Here is a 17,480-nt window from a genome sequence, read left to right as displayed (position 1 = left end):
TACTTGTTCTCCCTCCGAAAAAAATGATACCAGCTAGATCCCCGAGCGAACTGGATTAAAGAGGGGGCCGGCGGCACGACTGAAGAAGCGCATCAAGAGCGATTCTTTTTCTTAAATGGATGGCTCTCGATGGCTTTTTTACTTACCTCTGCACCATACAACCTGTATTTTTAGCCTCCCAGTCCGTGGTGGACCAGCAACCCATTTGCTGGGCGGGCCAACTACAGAAACCAGCACTCGGTTTTTCATCAAGCCCCCAAAACAATGCAGTACTATGTTTGTTTTGAGGTCGAAAACATTACGACAGGGGTTGAGAGGGGGAGGGGGGAAGACAGAGCAAATATATTAAAAAGAGTTGATGTGGCATTGCTACCCTAACAAAGCAGGTGCAATTCTTCTCGGGAAGAAGGTGTGCCCTTGATACCCACACGTCATATATCCCACAGTAGGCATACTAACAAGTTCACACACAAGTACAATAGAAAAGGTAAACATTCATATCAAACTCAGGTTCACAGGACATGTTCATATTCATAGCCAACACTCACAATCAACAACTCAAGAGATTCATATATACACAAGTTCAGCATGTCTATGCATCCAAATGATTGATAGATCACACGACAATATTCATAGATAATTCACAAAAAGATTCAGATATACACATGTTCAGTATGTTTATGCATCCAAATGATTGAGATCACAACCAATATGATCGATGGACGAGCTTTAATTACCTAGGGTACAGGCTAGTAAATGGTGTTCAGTCAAAGGTACTTCTTGCGAAAATTAATGCTTGTACGAGTAAACTTTCGAGTACATAAGAGGCAGCACAGACAATCTGAACTTTGCTTGTAGCTTTATCCTCAAATAGTGGCCTTGCGCTGAGGGAGGTTTGAGCAACTTGGCCACTACTTTCATCCAACTAGTTTACTGGCTCATCTTGGTCCTGTAGCTCGCCATAATTCTACATTGCAGACAAGAAAGGAGGCGGTTGAGAAAATGAACCACCCAAATTTTTTGTGCAGTTCAACTAAAATGGAGCATCCCTGCCGTGCAGACTGATTAAGTGCCAGATGAATATACGCGTCAACCAACTTGTCTAGAATCTTTAGACTCCATGCCATACTGTTCACTACCATATTTGCCGATAACCAAAAGGCACAAGTTGGGACCAAAGACTGGACTGTGTTTTTCTGGGCTATGCGCTAAGCAATATTTTTGGCGTTCACTCTCCTAATACTTGGAGTTTGACAATTGGTTGACGCCGGTTGATACTCGAATGAATATAGGCAATTCTTCTTGTCAACATCGATGCTTGTCTGAACTTTGGAGTACATAGCAGCAGCATAAGTATCTGTCCATCTAATCTTTTTGTGCAGTTCTACTGAAATCACCCAATGCAATGATTTGCCTGCGAGTTCAGGCTCCAAGTTACTCCTTTATAAAATCAGCAAACAATAGCACAATACCAAATTACCAATACATGACAAGCACAATAATCAGGATAAAGACCAGTACTAACCTGTGTGAGGTAACATATCAATTACTATTTCCTTTGACTGGAAGCTGAGATAAGCGAAGCGACTGACAACAAAGGAAGGAAGCAAGCCCATATTAGCGACTGACAGGAAAGGACGGAAGCTGTCAAGGCAATGAAGCACCAAAACTTTTTGTGCAGTTCCACCAAAATCGAGCATCCCTGTTGGCACATATATTGAGAGAGTGAGATTACTGTATTAGTGGACTAGTTGATGAAACATACACTAACAAATAGAAGCACCCTCATTATCTTAATGGGTAAAGTTAGCAACGTAGTAGTCTTGCTTAAAGAGATGTATTAGTTTATTTAATCAGTGCCAATTAGCTCAACACTCAAAGCATTTCCATGTATCATAGGTTGCAAAACTTTAACGTGCAAAGATAAAGGAGTTTCTCATTACAATAGCACAATACAAATAGAGATGATAGCAAACTACTATGGATGAAGGCCTTAGGTCCGTACCAACCTGAGGAAAAAAGCTTATTCATGTAGTCCCATAAGAGATAATAAAGCACTCACTGGAATCACTCAATAGTATATATTTTTGTGCACTTCAAATGTATGGTTGAAATCACTCTTTTTTACCAATGCTGAGATTATATCGAAAGATTATCAAGAACTTCTAGCAGAGTTAAAGCACTGGCTGGGATACAGTTCATTGTATTGTCTTGTGTAGTTCCACTAAAATGTATGATTGGCACAACATGATCCATATTTGCACAAGTAGGAACAAGGTGAAACCTTCATTAGCTTAGTGAGAAAGGATAGAAAGACATTAGCATATTACTCTAACAGTAGCATCAAATTCATGATGGACAATACAGAAAACATTGCCTCATTGAACCAATGGCAATAAATTGACATGCAAAACAATAGCACTATTATGTCATGACATTAATAATATTCCCTCCCTGCTCCACCACATGATTCACCTCCATAGACAAACATACCACGTACATGATTCATCATAGGGTGCTACTAAAGATTTGTTTAACTCCGACAGGAAAATTAGGCAGCAATAAATTAGTGGTACTTAAGTACTCCCAATTAATTAAGTGAGATAACATAAGTGGATGAGGTCCCTGGAGGATCATCTCACATGTAAGGTAGTCGTTGCCGGAGCCCTTGAATGGCCTCGACTGAGGCCTCTAGCTTCAGCAAGACCACCTTGGCACTGTTTATTCTTCTTCTTCTTCCTCTTCATGTTCTGTTTCTCTTTCTCCTCACCAGTTGGTGAAACCAAGTACATGATTTGCCTTCTATTTCAGAATTGGTTTTGTCAGTGAGGGAGTACAAGTGTACTAGTAAAAAATAGCATTATTTTCTCATGGCAGTCGCAAAATAGAGATGAACACATGCATTAAATATCATTCTTACCTAAAGGAAGGTTATGGTGCCAATATGGATGATGAGGATTGGAACACAGATCTCCCTTTGTGTAGTTCCACCGAAATGAACCAACTGTTCCATTCTGACATTCCAGATAAACAACACAAAAGTCACTTCTTTTAAGAAGTGTTTTGTGCAGTGCGCCAAAAGGTTGCAACAACAACCATGTGAAATGGATATCCCTGTTTGCACAAAAAGCTACAGAGGAAACAATCAGAGTCTCAAACAATTACAGGCAAAAACATTTGGTTAAACTTGTCATGGCTTATAACAGTGGCATGACTTCATTTTACCAGGGGCATTAGATTAAGAACAACCAAATATTTTGTATAAGGGCATGGGACAGTGGGTGCACCAGCAGTCCAGCACCATGTACCTAAACAGGGGCATAAAGTGGTGATTCATAGTGTGTTGCCCCAAGAAACAAACATCCAAGAAACATGTCTGAGTTGGTCCCATTTTTGTTCACTCTAGCCACCTACTCCTATGTGTCTTGGTCATACCACTGTGTACAACATTACCCCTATATTTCCCTATTCGTCCAAGAGACCGGTTGGATGATCAGTCTGTACTACTTTCACCCCCTTTCCTTCCTGTTTGTACCAAGTTCGGTGTACATACTAAATTCCCCCACCCCCACTTTATTTCTTGTTTGAACCAAGTACAAGATTTGACTCCATGAAGTAGCTTTACCTCTAACAATAGAAGAAGAAAAATAGCTGATGTTGGACCATCCGATCGAGAGGGGCTGAGAGGTAGAAAATGATGCACGTGCAGCAACATAGCGAGCTGGGGAAGTAGAGCTAAGGCGGTTTCGAAGGAAGATATACCTGAAGGTCGTCGGGATGTGGATAGGTGGGCGGAGGGAGGCTGGATCCGCCCACACTAGGGCAACGACAAAGGGATCGGAGGACCTCCCGCACCGGCGCTCGGCCAGAGATAATGGTGGGACCCGCAATGGGTCTCCTCCCTCACTGTTGACGATGGCCTAAATGCTGCCCCTCCTCCCCTTCACCGGCGGAGGGGGATATGTCTGGATCTGTAACCAGCAGTGAGGATGGAAAGACAGTGTTTTTAAAGGGAGAAAGACAATGTTACCACCGCTATCTTGTTTACATCTGGAGAGGATGAGAGTGTGTGAATAGAGCAACCCTAGCAAGCAAGCGCGGAGGCTCCGACCTATATAGACGTAGTGGGGTAGTTTTCCTTTTTCACTCCATCAAAACAATCATTTAAAATTGTGTACTACGTGCCATGTCGCCATTTTTTTAGTTGTTGATTGTTTTTTGAGATAGCTACCTGCTTATTCCAAGTGGTGTTACGGTGTGCCAGGTCGCACTTTGTATCGTTAAAGTCTGGTACAAGTCCCTCCATTAAATGAACAACCACCCCCTCGTAAAAATTGCGAACAAGCCCACGACTAAAATTATAGGAAACGTGGGTTACCCCAACATGCATTATTATTTATATTTTCTACTCCCTCCGTTCCTAAATACAATTCTTTTTTATTTTCCACACCTAAGACAAGAATTTTTTATTAGCAGTGAACCCCACATGTCATAGACACAAAAAGTGTGGCAAAATTCCCTTAGGCAAGCCAAAGTGTGTCTAACAATTTGAGCAACTCAAGTGTGGGAAAAATAATGTGGCAACATAAGACAAACATAGTCACAATCCAAACAGCCCCGTATATTTTTGTGACATGCATGAACATGTGGTTAGTTAAATTAATAGTCAAAATTTGGCAAGGTGCATCAAATCAACACATGCAAGTATGAAAAGGAAAGTCACGGCATGCATGCATGCGTTGTACTCCCTTCGTTTCCAAATATAATTCTTTTTAGAGATTGCAACAAGTGACTACATATGAAGCAAAATGAGTGAATCTACACTCTAAAATATGTCTACATACATCCGTATGTTGTAGTCCATTCGAAATGTCTAAAAAGACTTATATTTAGGAACGGAGGGAGTAATTAATGCATCGGTAAACACAAATTATTGAAATATATCGAGTGCAGTGCTTTGATGTGTCGCGTCAACTCATACAAGACCGAGAAGTTTGATTACTACAGCGCCCTCTCCCTCGCGGACTGAGCTCCAGTGCCTTAACTGCACCTGCCTTTGGCTACATGACAGGTGGGCCACTCACCTATTGGGCCCACCTGTCATAGACGTAAAGGCAGGAGTAGCAAGTCAATGAAGCTATGTCCCTCCCCCGCACATTAGCATGGTGGCTGGCAGGACTAGAGAAGCTTTCGCTACACGCTATCCCTCCCGCACGCGGTGGACGTACATGCAGCAGTGGATTCGATACTGTAGAAGTAGTAGTAACATCATTGTTCATCTTCTCGAAGAGGCGAAGAGCCAAGCGCAACCCGAACGTGGAAGTTGCTAACGCTCGCGTGGCAGTCTTTGTGTAGGGGTGGGGCATGGTGTGGTGCCTTGGAGCACGCATATAGCCAGGCTCTTGCATGAGAAAAAATTGCTATTTGAGCCCACTATTGTAGCACTAGTACTTGCTAGTATAGCCCTGTAAGCTGGCCTTTCTAGAGATTTCAACAAGTGACTAGACTACACCGCATGCAATACTCACTCCCTTCTGGTTTATAGGGCTCAAATCTCAAATCTCATCAACCAAGGCATTTTGTGATTGCAGGAATGTATCTCGTACTTTACAAAACTACCCTAATTAAAATCATGCATTAATTACGTAGTTCTCTTGTTTTCCTCTCCGCCTTGGTCGCGGTGCACAATATTGAGCACTCCTATATGACTAGCCGCTCTATGTACATGCGAGACATCAAAGCATCCGGGCCCGCGTGCCATCTACCAAATCACAGCGAGGTGCTACAGTCCAGACTCACCGATCACCCCGGTGTGGCCGTCATGACCCGTCATATCACAAAACCCATACCTTTACCAGCAGTGGTAAAGTGGCCTTGAAGTTGGACTGGACGAAGCAACCATCATTTCAGTGGAACACTCGTTGAAGCCCTTTCTCCCCTTTCTTGAAGAAAACCTCACTCCAGGCTACTCACTTCTGCCATTTTTCTTCTATACCGATGAAGGAAAGGTGGGCAAATCAGTGATGCTGTTATATTTTCATTCCAAGAATCTTCTTTTTGCGAAGCACCGACCGATTCTCATAGCCTATTCTTTTCCCGTTTTCATTGCGGTTGTGGTTTCCTTTTGATTGCTTTTTGTTTGTCAGTTCATTGATGGATCTTAGAGCACTAGGCAAAGAGTTACCGGCAGACAACCCACTGGAGACAGCGATCTCCAAGAAGCGAGCACCGACCAACAAGTTGACCATGTTGGCGGGCCAACCCATGGAGATGAAGAACTCCAAGAAACAAGCACTGGCCAAAGAGTTGACGATGTTGGCAGACGAACTCCTCAAAGAAAGTTGGAAGAACAACAAGGGCCCCACCGTGCCTACCCTAGAAACTCTAATGGCCACCTATGCGAGGCTCAAGGCCGAGTTTGAGGAGATAGTCACCGTTGAGAAGCAGTATTCCCTTCGAAAGGTGATGGCCCCCATTGAGGACGAGGAGATAGCCCTCGGAGGGATGGGATCCCCCGGTGAGCTACACAAGGTAAAAAATAATGGCTTACCATAGTTGTGGTTTTTGATTATTTGCAATGTGCTTGCTAATACGTTAGGGTTGTGTAGGTACCGGTGGACGTCCTTGATGATTCCGATGTCGCGGCCCGTCCTGTGGACAATGCCCCAGAGATCATTTTTGATGTCACGGTCCATCCTGTTGACATCGCCCCAGAGATCGATTCCGATGCCGCTGCCCATCCTGTGGATATCGCCCCAGAGATCGATTCCGATGTCGTGGTCAGTCCTGTGGACATCGCCCCAAAGATCGATTCCCATGCCACTGTCTGTGCTATGGTCATTGCCCGAGAGATCAATGACAAGAAATAGTTGGTCGCGCTAATCCTCCAAGTTAGTTTGCATTGCACTGTGTTTAATTACCAGAACAATGCGTGTTATCAAACCATGTTAGGGCTAGTGCACTGTCTTATGTGGGTGGTACTTTCTACTTTTGTTGGATAGTGAATCATGTGAACCCTCTCCGAGTTATGGAAACAGATGTATCCTCACCAGCTTTTGATGTAGGAATCCAATAACTCCCGAACGTTTGGGATTTGAGCAGTTCGTGCCGAATGTTTTGACATGGCAACTTTAGTTTGTAGGGATGACAACTTTAGTTGATAGGGGATGGCGGCTTTGTCCTTTTTTTCATCAGAAAATTGCCATGTTTCCCTAATATCATGCAACCTAAAGTTACCAGCTAAAAGCGTTCGGGTTGCCATGATTAACTCCCGAACGTTCGAGAGTTATCATTACCGTTGATGTAATATATGACATGCTTAGATGTAAGTTTGAACTGTTTATTATATCGGCAGGGTTGTTTGATGATTCTTGGTGTTAGTAGGCTAGCTACTGTGCGAGCTATAGTACTTGCAAAACACTCACCAAAGAGAAACGTTGGGGCTGATGAGCTCGTAGTACGCTTATACTTATCCGTCGTTGATCGGCCAATAGCCCAAGCTCTAAAAATTATAGGCTTAGCGATCAATCAGACAATAGTCGACACAGATACATTAAAGCCTCATTTGGTTCATAGGGTAGGAAAATCATAGCAAAAGTACAGAGACATACAACACAAAATCATAGCAGTACAGAGATGTACTCCCTCCGTTCCAAAATAGATGACCTAGGGAGGCTAGTTTGGCCTAGTGGGTTTCAGTGATATGACGTGGCACAGTGTCGTCCAGCCTTCGCGTGTGGTAGCAGTATTGCAGGTACAATAAGTTTTGTTGAAGAAGCGGAATTCAAGGAAGTCATGATGGTTCCTTCGTCCGACCAACTTACAGTGGGAAAGGTTGGGCCTGTGCTACGACTGGGGTGGACCAGGATAATTTTGTGCATGATAGGTGGACCAGGATGGTCGACGTCCCACATGTCGATGAATGAAAGTATTCTTTCCGATATAGAGGACGAGCAATGAGTATTCATTGTTTATTTTGGATGAAAGCTATTGTCTCCACTGTTACGACGGAGGAGTGTGAAAAACGGCAACCCAGTGAAATTGGCATGTGCACCACTCCCTCCTTCCTCATGTAATACTACCATAGTGTTGACTATAAGGTTGGCTATAAGGTTACAACTTTTTCTCACTTTCTCTCTATCTATTTCCTCTCAAATGTTTTTTACCTTTCTTTTTTTAGACACAATTGTTTTTATGCCTCTCTTTTTTAGAATTAGTTTTTTATACCTAGGAGCACGTGTAGAGACGGGCTCTTGCAGAGCCCACTCCTTGACTTTGTCAATGCCTCTCTCTCCTCCACATAAGTGGGCTTATAGCCCAGTATTTTACTGGTACTACTTGCTATGAGTGCGGGCAGCTGGCGTCTGAGGGGGGAGCGCACGCGGGGAGGTGTGTGTGTGTGTGGGGGGGGGTTCTGGTGGGCCAGCACGGTCAGAAGCGGGCTTGGAAGCGGTCCGGACTCCCGCATGGCCCACCTCACATTATCACCATATATTTCTTGGAGTCTGTGCACAGCGGGCGGGCGATCTCTTCTCCCTCCCCTGTCTCTCTCTTCTCAGCCCACGCCTGCCGAGCGATTAGATTTCGGCTATCGATGATTTATTCAATTGTAGTCCCACATGTCAGTGAAATTGCAAGACAACGCGTGTCCCCTCTGGTGAGCAGCTTGCGAGCCGGACTGTCGGGAGTGTGACGCATACGAGTCGTAAGTGTGCCGCCTTTTCCTTTTGAACTTGAAAAGCGTATAATTTTCATGTGATCGATCGATAGAAATTCAGAACAAAATGACAAGGGCGGTGCTTTCCCACGCGTTAGGTGGGCTAGTTTGAGTGATATGACGTGCTACAGTGCCATCCACTTGCTCCATTTTTATGTAAGCAAGAGTTTACACTCTTACGTGGGAGGAGTGCGAAACACGGCGGATCTGATTTTGATCAAGATATAACTGTTCCCTGCCAAATAACGGAGCACTATTAGCGATTATAACATGATAGTTAGGGCATCTCCAGCACTGGCCCACAAATTTACACCGGCATCTGTCCGAGGACACTGATGGATTCCATCCGATGCTGCCCGCAAACCTTTCGACAACTATATGAACTAACCAGACGAAATTCATGGAAACAAAGCAAATTTAAAATTAACTGGATGAAACTCATTACATTTCGAAAATTTTTCCTACAAACTGGATGAAATTCATTACATGTTTCGCACAAACCGTACTAAAACCTATTGTAAACCTAATCTAAACAATCGCCGGCGCCCGACCACCATGTCCGTCCATGAACGCGAGAAAGCCGACCATTGCATTTGCCTCCTCCTCATCCGCCTCGATAACCTCCTCCTCCGGAGCACAAGGTTCAGAAGATTTCTGCCTCCGTCACCGTCAAGCGGCTAAATGGTCGCCGATGTTTACCCTACCAAGCTTGCCATTGACTGAGTGGAGTAGCGGTAGCCTTCCTGGGACGAGAGCGATGGCAACCTACAGCGTACTACTCTTGCTCGCTACCGGCTGCGTCCGCGCACGCGCGCCGGCTTCGTGGTCGTGGCGGCGGAGAGCGGCCGGGGGGGGGGGGTGTCGGCGATCTCCTTCATCTGCTCCTGCGACAGTACGTCGAAGAGAGCTTTGGAGCGGCCCGGAGCGGAGCCACCGATGTCCTTCATCTGCTCCCGCGATAGTACGTCCAAGAGAGCTTTGGAGTGCCAGGAGGCCATGGTTGGAGTGGTGCCGACAGAAGGAAGGGACCAGAGGAGAATGAGTGTGGGTCTTTGGCTATGGCTGGGACCTGGGGCTCAAGTTAATATAGAGGGCGAATGCCAATGAGCCACGGCAGATGAATGGACGGCTGGCGCCGGAGTAGGTTTGTCGGGCGTGAATGTGGACGCTGCTTCAGTTACTTAACTGCAGGTGCGTTGGGTTACTGACATGTGGGCCCAACGGGCATCTAGCCCGCATGTCAGTGACACACCAACTGCACCTGCAGTTAAGTCTGGTGAATGCGACATTGACGTTCTGGAGAGACGGTGACCGTTTCAGGCGGGAAGCGCGTGATACATCTCCGTCGTATCTATAATTTTTGATTGTTCCATGCCAATATTCTTCAACTTTCATATACTTTTGGCAACTTTTTATACTATTTTTTGGGACTAACATATTGATCCAGTGCCCAGTGCCAGTTCCTGTTTGTTACATGTTTTATGTTTCGCAGAAAACCAATATCAAACAGAGTTCAAACGGGATAAAAACAGACGGAGAATTTTTTTGGAATATTTGGGATTTTCCGGAGGAAGAATCAACGCGAAATGGTGTCCGAGGTGTCCACGAGATAGGGGGGCGCCCTGGACTCTCCTGCCCCCCCGTAAGGCGGTTGACGCCCTTCTTTTGCCACATGAAAGCTAATTTTATGAGAAAAATCTGGGAGAAAGATTCACCCCAATCGGAGTTACGGATCTCTAGATATAAAGGAAATGGTGAAGGGGCAGAAACAGGGAACTCAGAAACAGAGAGATAGATCCAATCTCGGAGGGGCTCTCGCCCCTCCCAAGCCATGGGAGCCAAGGACCAGAGGGGAAACCCTTCTCCCATCTAGGGAGGAGGTCAAGGAAGAAGAAGAAGAAGGGGGCTCTCTCCCCCTTGCTTCCGGTGGTGCCGAAACGCCGCCGGGGGCCATCATCATCACCGCGATCTTCACCAACAACTTCACCGCCTTCATCACCAACGCTTCCCCCCTCTATGCAGCAGTGTAACCTATCTCTTACCCGCTGTAATCTCTACTTAAACATGGTGCTCAACGCTATATATTATTTCCCAATGATGTATGGCTATCTTATGATGTTTGAGTAGATCCGTTTTGTCCTATGGGTTAATAGATGATCGTGATTGGTTTGAGTTGCATGTTTTATTATTGGTGCTGTCCTATGGTGCTCTCCGTGTCGCGCAAGCGTGAGGGATTCCCGCTGTAGGGTTTGCAATATGTTTATGATTTTCTTATGGTGGGTGGCGTGAGTGAACAGAAGCACAGACCCGAGTAAGTAGGATGTTTGCGTATGGGATAAAAGAGGACTTGATACTTTAATGCTATGGTTGGGTTTTACCTTAATGAATCTTTAGTAGTTGCGGATGCTTGCTAGAGTTCCAATCATAAGTGCATATGATCCAAGTAGAGAAAGTATGTTAGCTTATGCCTCTCCCTCAAATAGAATTGCAATAGTGATTATCGGTCTAGTTATCGATTGCCTAGGGACAAATAACTTTCTCCTAACAAAAAGCTCTCTACTAATATTTACTATATTGCATCTTTATCTAAACAGCCCCTAGTTTATATTTGTGTACTCTTTATTATCTTGCAAACCTATCCAACAACACCTACAAAGTACTTCTAGTTTCACACTTGTTCTAGGTAAAGCGAACGTCAAGCGTGCATAGAGTCGTACCAGTGGCTGATAGGACTTGAGAGAGTATTTGTTCTACCTTTAGCTCCTCGTTGGGTTCGACACTCTTACTTATTGAAAGAGGCTACAACTATCCCGTACACTTGCGGGTTATCAGCGCGCGCTAGCGATGAAAGGGGTTTTGGTAGGCTAGGGCGGTCAGACGCTGGCGTGGTGGTAAAATGTGAACTCACGGATGACGAGCCTTTGAAGCGTATGCGTCACGTATTGACAACCAGGCGTCCATGCAACCGCTCTTGTCGCCAGCTAGCCTTTGATGACCACCTTTAGAAACCACACAACTATGCATAACTTACGAATAATGGATGAATCGATTAGACACACACTCGTGTGCAGTGGCACTATGATCGGTCGCTCACAATAGTACATACTCCATACCAGAGTACCCTCTCTAGCTTGGCTGTTTTATAGATCGTCGTTGTGATGGACGATATACATGAGCAAAGCGCTCCCGAGTATGACCATTGGTGTTGAGCCACGTGAATACATGCTCGGCGTTTGCGTAGGCCTCCATCAAACGTCTAAATAGTAATGTCTGGCACCGCCGGGGCGCGCAAGTGATGGGCTCACCGTTTGCGTTGCACCATGAGCAGGACTTTGATTGAGAGGGCGACGTGCATGCATTAGCATGGTTTGATAGCATGAGCGTGAGTGTCTGACAAAGTATTTCATTTTCATTTGGCTGACGAGTGTGCATTGCAGCGACGAGTCTGTGGTTTGATTCCCCACATACGCATAATTTTCGTTTTTATTTCTTTCTCCACTGACAGGTAGGACCGCATAGATAGATAAAGAACACGAGTTGATGAGGCGCATGTGGACTGTTTGACTAGTCAACCAGACAAATATAGAGCTATACACTGAGCCAGTGATCGTATAATCACCATATCTCGTATACAATGATCAAAGTGAGCTATCAAGACAAGTTCGATGACCGCCAATGCATTTTACTCGGTAATAAATGACCAGGATTGAAGGGGAATCAAAATTTCCTTCGTCTTCTATCCTTGAGCTCTTGACAAACCAATGCACTATACGGTTGTCCGGCCACTCCACCCCAGAGCTCTCACCAAGCGTTGTTCATGCCACCGCGCTGCACACTAATCAGTAAGGAAGCAATGGCATCCTGCCGCGCCGAGTTCCTCACCGTCGACGACGGCACACAAAATGGTAGGGAAGCTATGGCATCCCACCGTGCCGAGTTCATCGCCGCTCGCGACCTCACACCTATGTGGGCGGAATTTGAAGCTGCCAAGGCCGAATGGGCGGTAGAGCAAGAGGCGACCAAAGCCGCATAGAGGGAGCGGAAAAGTCAGAAAGCACTCAAGAAAAGAGAGTCCCACCACCCAAGAAGGAAGAGGACGCACGCATAGCTTCATGCTTCAGATCCTGTGATCTCTCCGATTGTACTGCCCTCGTCGCTCTTTGCTGCATATCACACTCGAGATGACCTGGCGGGTGCTTTCAAGGAAGCCATACTCCAAGCCAACCTTATGATGGAACAAATGAAGGTGGTGCATGAGGCCAGCCAAGTTGCCTACAATGCTAGCTCTGCTCTGCACATTAATGTCAAGGTTAGTTGATTTCCGACTGATCTCTCAACTTTGTTTTTGCGTTGCTTATGATGTAGTAGTTGATCTCCGTAAGATGTCCCTGGATGAGCGTTTTGGAACTTTTATGTGCATCTATCATGGGTCTGCATTTTGCACCCGATCACCCAGTGGGTGTTTTATCTAAGTGTTGAATAGCTCTTGTGCTTGAGTCGACCGAATTGAGTTGAATGTATCTCTGAACCAGTGGGGACACGCAAAGTGCACCCACTAGGTGTAGTCCCCGAGACCGCCGTCGGATGTTTGATTCGGCGGGGGTCTTTATCGGATGTTACTTCATTGTTCTTTCACTCAGTTGAATAGCTTGATCCGAGCAGAATCCTGACCAGTGGGGGCACGCGGAGTGCACCCACTAGGTGTAGTCCCCGAGACCACAGTCGACTGCTGGCAGTCGGCTCGGGTATGAGAAACCTCTTTTTTTGCATACTCATGCTGGGCAGACCATGCAGAGTAGTAAACTGGACTAGTGGGGGCACGCCAAGTGCACCCACTGGGTGTAGTCCCCGAGACCACGGTCGACTGTTGGCAGTCGGCTGGGGTCTGAGAAAATTTGTTTTTTTCCTTTGTGATGAGATTAACCTTTGTTTCTGTCGACTGACGTGCTTTGTTCCCTGAATGCAGAAATCTTGCAAGCTCGGGGCCCGGTTTGCTGCATTGGAGAAGAAGCATATCAGCCACAACCTCCATCTGGAGCCGGCCAAGAACAATCTCCAGAAGGCCCAAGAAGAAGAAGCTACCATGGGAGGTAACAATTCATCGAATGTCCGCCTTATGACTTTTTTTTCTTTTAGTCTCTCGAACCGAGTGACTTCACTCAAAAAGATGTGCATAGTGAAAATTGTCAACTCCAAGATCGTTTGAAGAATGCTATTTCTTTAGAGAAAATGAATCAGGGTCTAGAGAAGAAGGATCAAGGCCTTGCCGCATCGCAGAAGGAGGCGCGAGAGAAAACAACACTTGCAGATAAGAAGCTGGCCTCAGTCAGCAAGTTGGAAGAGGAGAACTCCAAGCTGAAGACTGCAGTTGCTGAGGCCAACAAGGAGGTTGAGAAGCTGAAGAAGGACAAGGAGACCCTGACTGACAAGGTTGGAAGTCTCACGACAAAGAAGGGCGAACTAGAGGCTTATCTGGGATGGCTTGCTGAGAACTGGTCTTGAAGCTTGAAGGTATTTCCTCTTATCCGACTGATTTGCCGATGTCGACTGACACATTTTATTTAACTGTCGACTCACCACTTTTCCTACTGTGCAGAACTCTATCAAGACTTCAAAGCAGAGACTGGGCGGATCGAGACAGGTCTTGATCCCATAAACTCTCCTGTCAAAGATGACGTCGCGATGCATGCTGCGGTTGGAGTCTCGTCTGGACATTACAGTGGATTATCTTGCTCGTATGAAGGTGGCGATGTCGTGGATTGACACTAAACTCTAGCCTCAGGCAGAACTTCAGAACGATCTCGAGTATCTAATGACTCGACTGAATGAGATCCCTGGTCAAGTGCAAGAGTGGAAGAAGTCATCTGTTCGCTGCGGCACCGATGTGGCTCTGTCGTTGGTCCGAGTCCATTGCAAGGATGTCAGAGAAGACAAGTTGGTGGCTCTCAAGGTTGCCAATACTAAGAAGCTCAGCTTTCAATCCTTCATGGACACCTTCATTGACGCCACCACTCGTATCACACACAACATTGATCTTGACAGCTTCGTCGAGCCAGCGAGTCCTCCTTCCATCGAGTGAACAAACATTATGCCCCACCTTTATTTGCCTCGGAATGCCGAGTGGTTTTGTAACCGTTAAACTCTTTCAGGCCTGATGCCTGAGTACTTCTACCCATTGTGGTTCTGAACTTTTGCAGGATTTATCTGAACTTGGTTTTCTTTGAATATGACGGCTTCGTCTTTATTACTTTCTGATGTTTTTTGGTTTCGAGTAGGACTTGACCTTTCCACTCTCCGTCGAGTGGCTCCGACAACATGATCGATTGACACCTCATTATTTTTGCGGATCGGGATGGAGTGTATGTTGTACTTGTGATGCAGCTCTGGCAATGTGTTCAGTCGACACCTCGTCGTCCTTGCGGATCGGGATGGAGTGTACGTTGTACTTGTGATGCAGCTCAGAGGATCTCTGTGACTTAGGCGAGTACGAGGTCGCGGATAAGCCCCCGGAGTGAGAAGATTGCTGTCCACTCGGAGTGTTTTCTAACTTAGGTGAGTGCGGGGTCGCAGCTAAGTCCTCAAGTGGGAGGATTTCTCTCCACTCGGAGTGTTTTTAACTTAGGCGAGTACGGAGTCATAGCTAAGCCCCCGGGTGGGAGGATTGCTCTCCACTCGGAGTGTTTTTTAACTTAGGCGAGTACGGGGTCGCAGCTAAGCCCCCCAAGTGGGAGGACCACTCTCCACTTGGAGTGTTTTTTAGCTTAGGCGAGTACGGGGTCGCAGCTAAGCCCCCGAGTGGGAGGATCACTCTCCATTCAAAATGTTTTTTAACTTAGGCGAGTACGGGGTCACAGCTAAGCCCCCGAGTGGGAGGATCGCTCTCCACTCGGAATGTTTTTTAACTTAGGCGAATACGGGGTCGCAGCTAAGCCCCCGAGTGGGAGGATCACTCTCCACTTAGAGTGTTTTTAACTTAGGCGAGCACGGGGTCACAACTAAGCCCCCGAGTGGGAGTATCGCTCTCCACTCGGAGTGTTTTTAACTTAGGCGAGTGCGTGGTCGCAGCAAAGCCCCCGAGTGGGAGGATCGCTCTCCACTCAGAGTGTTTTTAATTTAGGCGAGTGCGGGTTCGCAGCTAAGCCCCCGAGTGGGAGGATCGCTCTCCATTCGGAGTGTTTTTAACTTAGGTGAGTGCGGGGTCGCAGCTAAGCCCCCGAGTGGGAGGATCACTCTCCACTTGGAGTGTTTTAAACTTAGGCGAGTGCGGGGTCGCAGCTAAGCCCCCGAGTGGGAGGATCGCTCTCCACTCAGAGTGTTTTTAACTTGGGAGAATCGGGTTCATGGCTAAGCCCCCGAGTGGGAGGACCGCTCTCCACTCGCAGTGTTTTTAACTTAGGCGAATCAGGTTCGCGGCTAAGCCCCCGAGTGGGAGGATCGTTCTCCACTTGGAGTGTTTTTAACTTAGGTGAATCGGGTTCGCAGCTAAGCCACCCACTGGGGGGATTTGAACACATGTGTTTATGGAAACAACAATCATTAAGATACTGCAAAAGTCTTGTCTTTGATAAGCAAACTGAAGTACTTTTATTACAACTCGTCGAGCCGAGTGATTTATGGATAAAAATGGCGGAGCAGCTCTGCATTCCACTGGCGTGGCTTGTCCATCTTCTTGGCTATGTTGTAGATGTGATATGCTCCATTGTGGAGCACCTTGGTGATGATGAAGGGACCTTCCCAGGCCGGAGCAAGCTTGTGAGGCCATTTCTGATCCACTCGAAGCACAAGGTCTCCTTCCTAGAACGCTCGACCCCTGACATTACGGGCATGGAATCGACGCAGATCTTGTTGATAGATGGTCGACCGGATCAGAGCCATCTCATGTTCCTCTTCCAAGAGATCAACTGCATCTTGGCATGCCTGTTCTGCTTCAACTTCCGAGAAGAGTTCCACTCGAGGAGCGTTGTGCAGTAAGTCACTCGGAAGCACAACTTCAGCACCATACACCATGAAAAAAGGGGTCCGATCAGTCGACCGGTTTGGAGTTGTTCTTAATCCCCATAAGATGGATGGCAACTCAGTCACCCAAGCTCCAGCAGCGTGCTTGAGGTCGCACATTAATCTGGGTTTCAGTCCTTGAAGGATCAAACCATTCACCCTTTCAGCTTGCCCATTCGACTGTATGTGTGCAACGGATGCGTAGTCGACCCGAGTGCCTTGGGAAGCACAGAACGCCTTGAACTCATCAGAATCAAAGTTGGAGCCATTATCTGTGATAATGCCGTGAGGAACTCCACATCTGAATATCAACTCTCTGATGAAGCTAACGGCAGTGCTTGAGTCAAGGTTTTTGATAGGCTTGGCCTTGGTCCATTTGGTCAACTTGTCAACTGCTACGAGAAAATGAGTGAAACCACTTCTGCCGGTCTATAAGGGTCCGACCATATCCAACCCCCAGACTGCAAACGGCCAGACGAGTGGAATAGTCTTCAAGGCAAATGCGGGTTTGTGGGACATGTTGGAGTAGAAGTGACAACCTGCACACTTGTTGACTATATCCTTTGCCATCTCATTTGCACGAGGCCAATAAAATCCCGCTCGGTATGCTTTGGCCATGATGGTCCAAGAGGACGCATGGTGACCACAGGTCCCTGAGTGGATCTCGTTTAGAATCATTCAGCCTTCTTCTAGGGTCACACCTTCTCTGTAAAGCTGCCCTTTTATCACGGTTGAAAGTGCAACTATCCCTGGGTGGTTTTGGTAATCA

This window comes from Triticum aestivum, chromosome 2B (assembly GCF_018294505.1).
Source record: "Triticum aestivum cultivar Chinese Spring chromosome 2B, IWGSC CS RefSeq v2.1, whole genome shotgun sequence".
Classification (NCBI taxonomy): Eukaryota; Viridiplantae; Streptophyta; class Magnoliopsida; order Poales; family Poaceae; genus Triticum; species Triticum aestivum.
The sequence above is the reverse complement of the archived record's forward strand: the minus strand, read 5'-3'. Positions refer to the sequence as shown.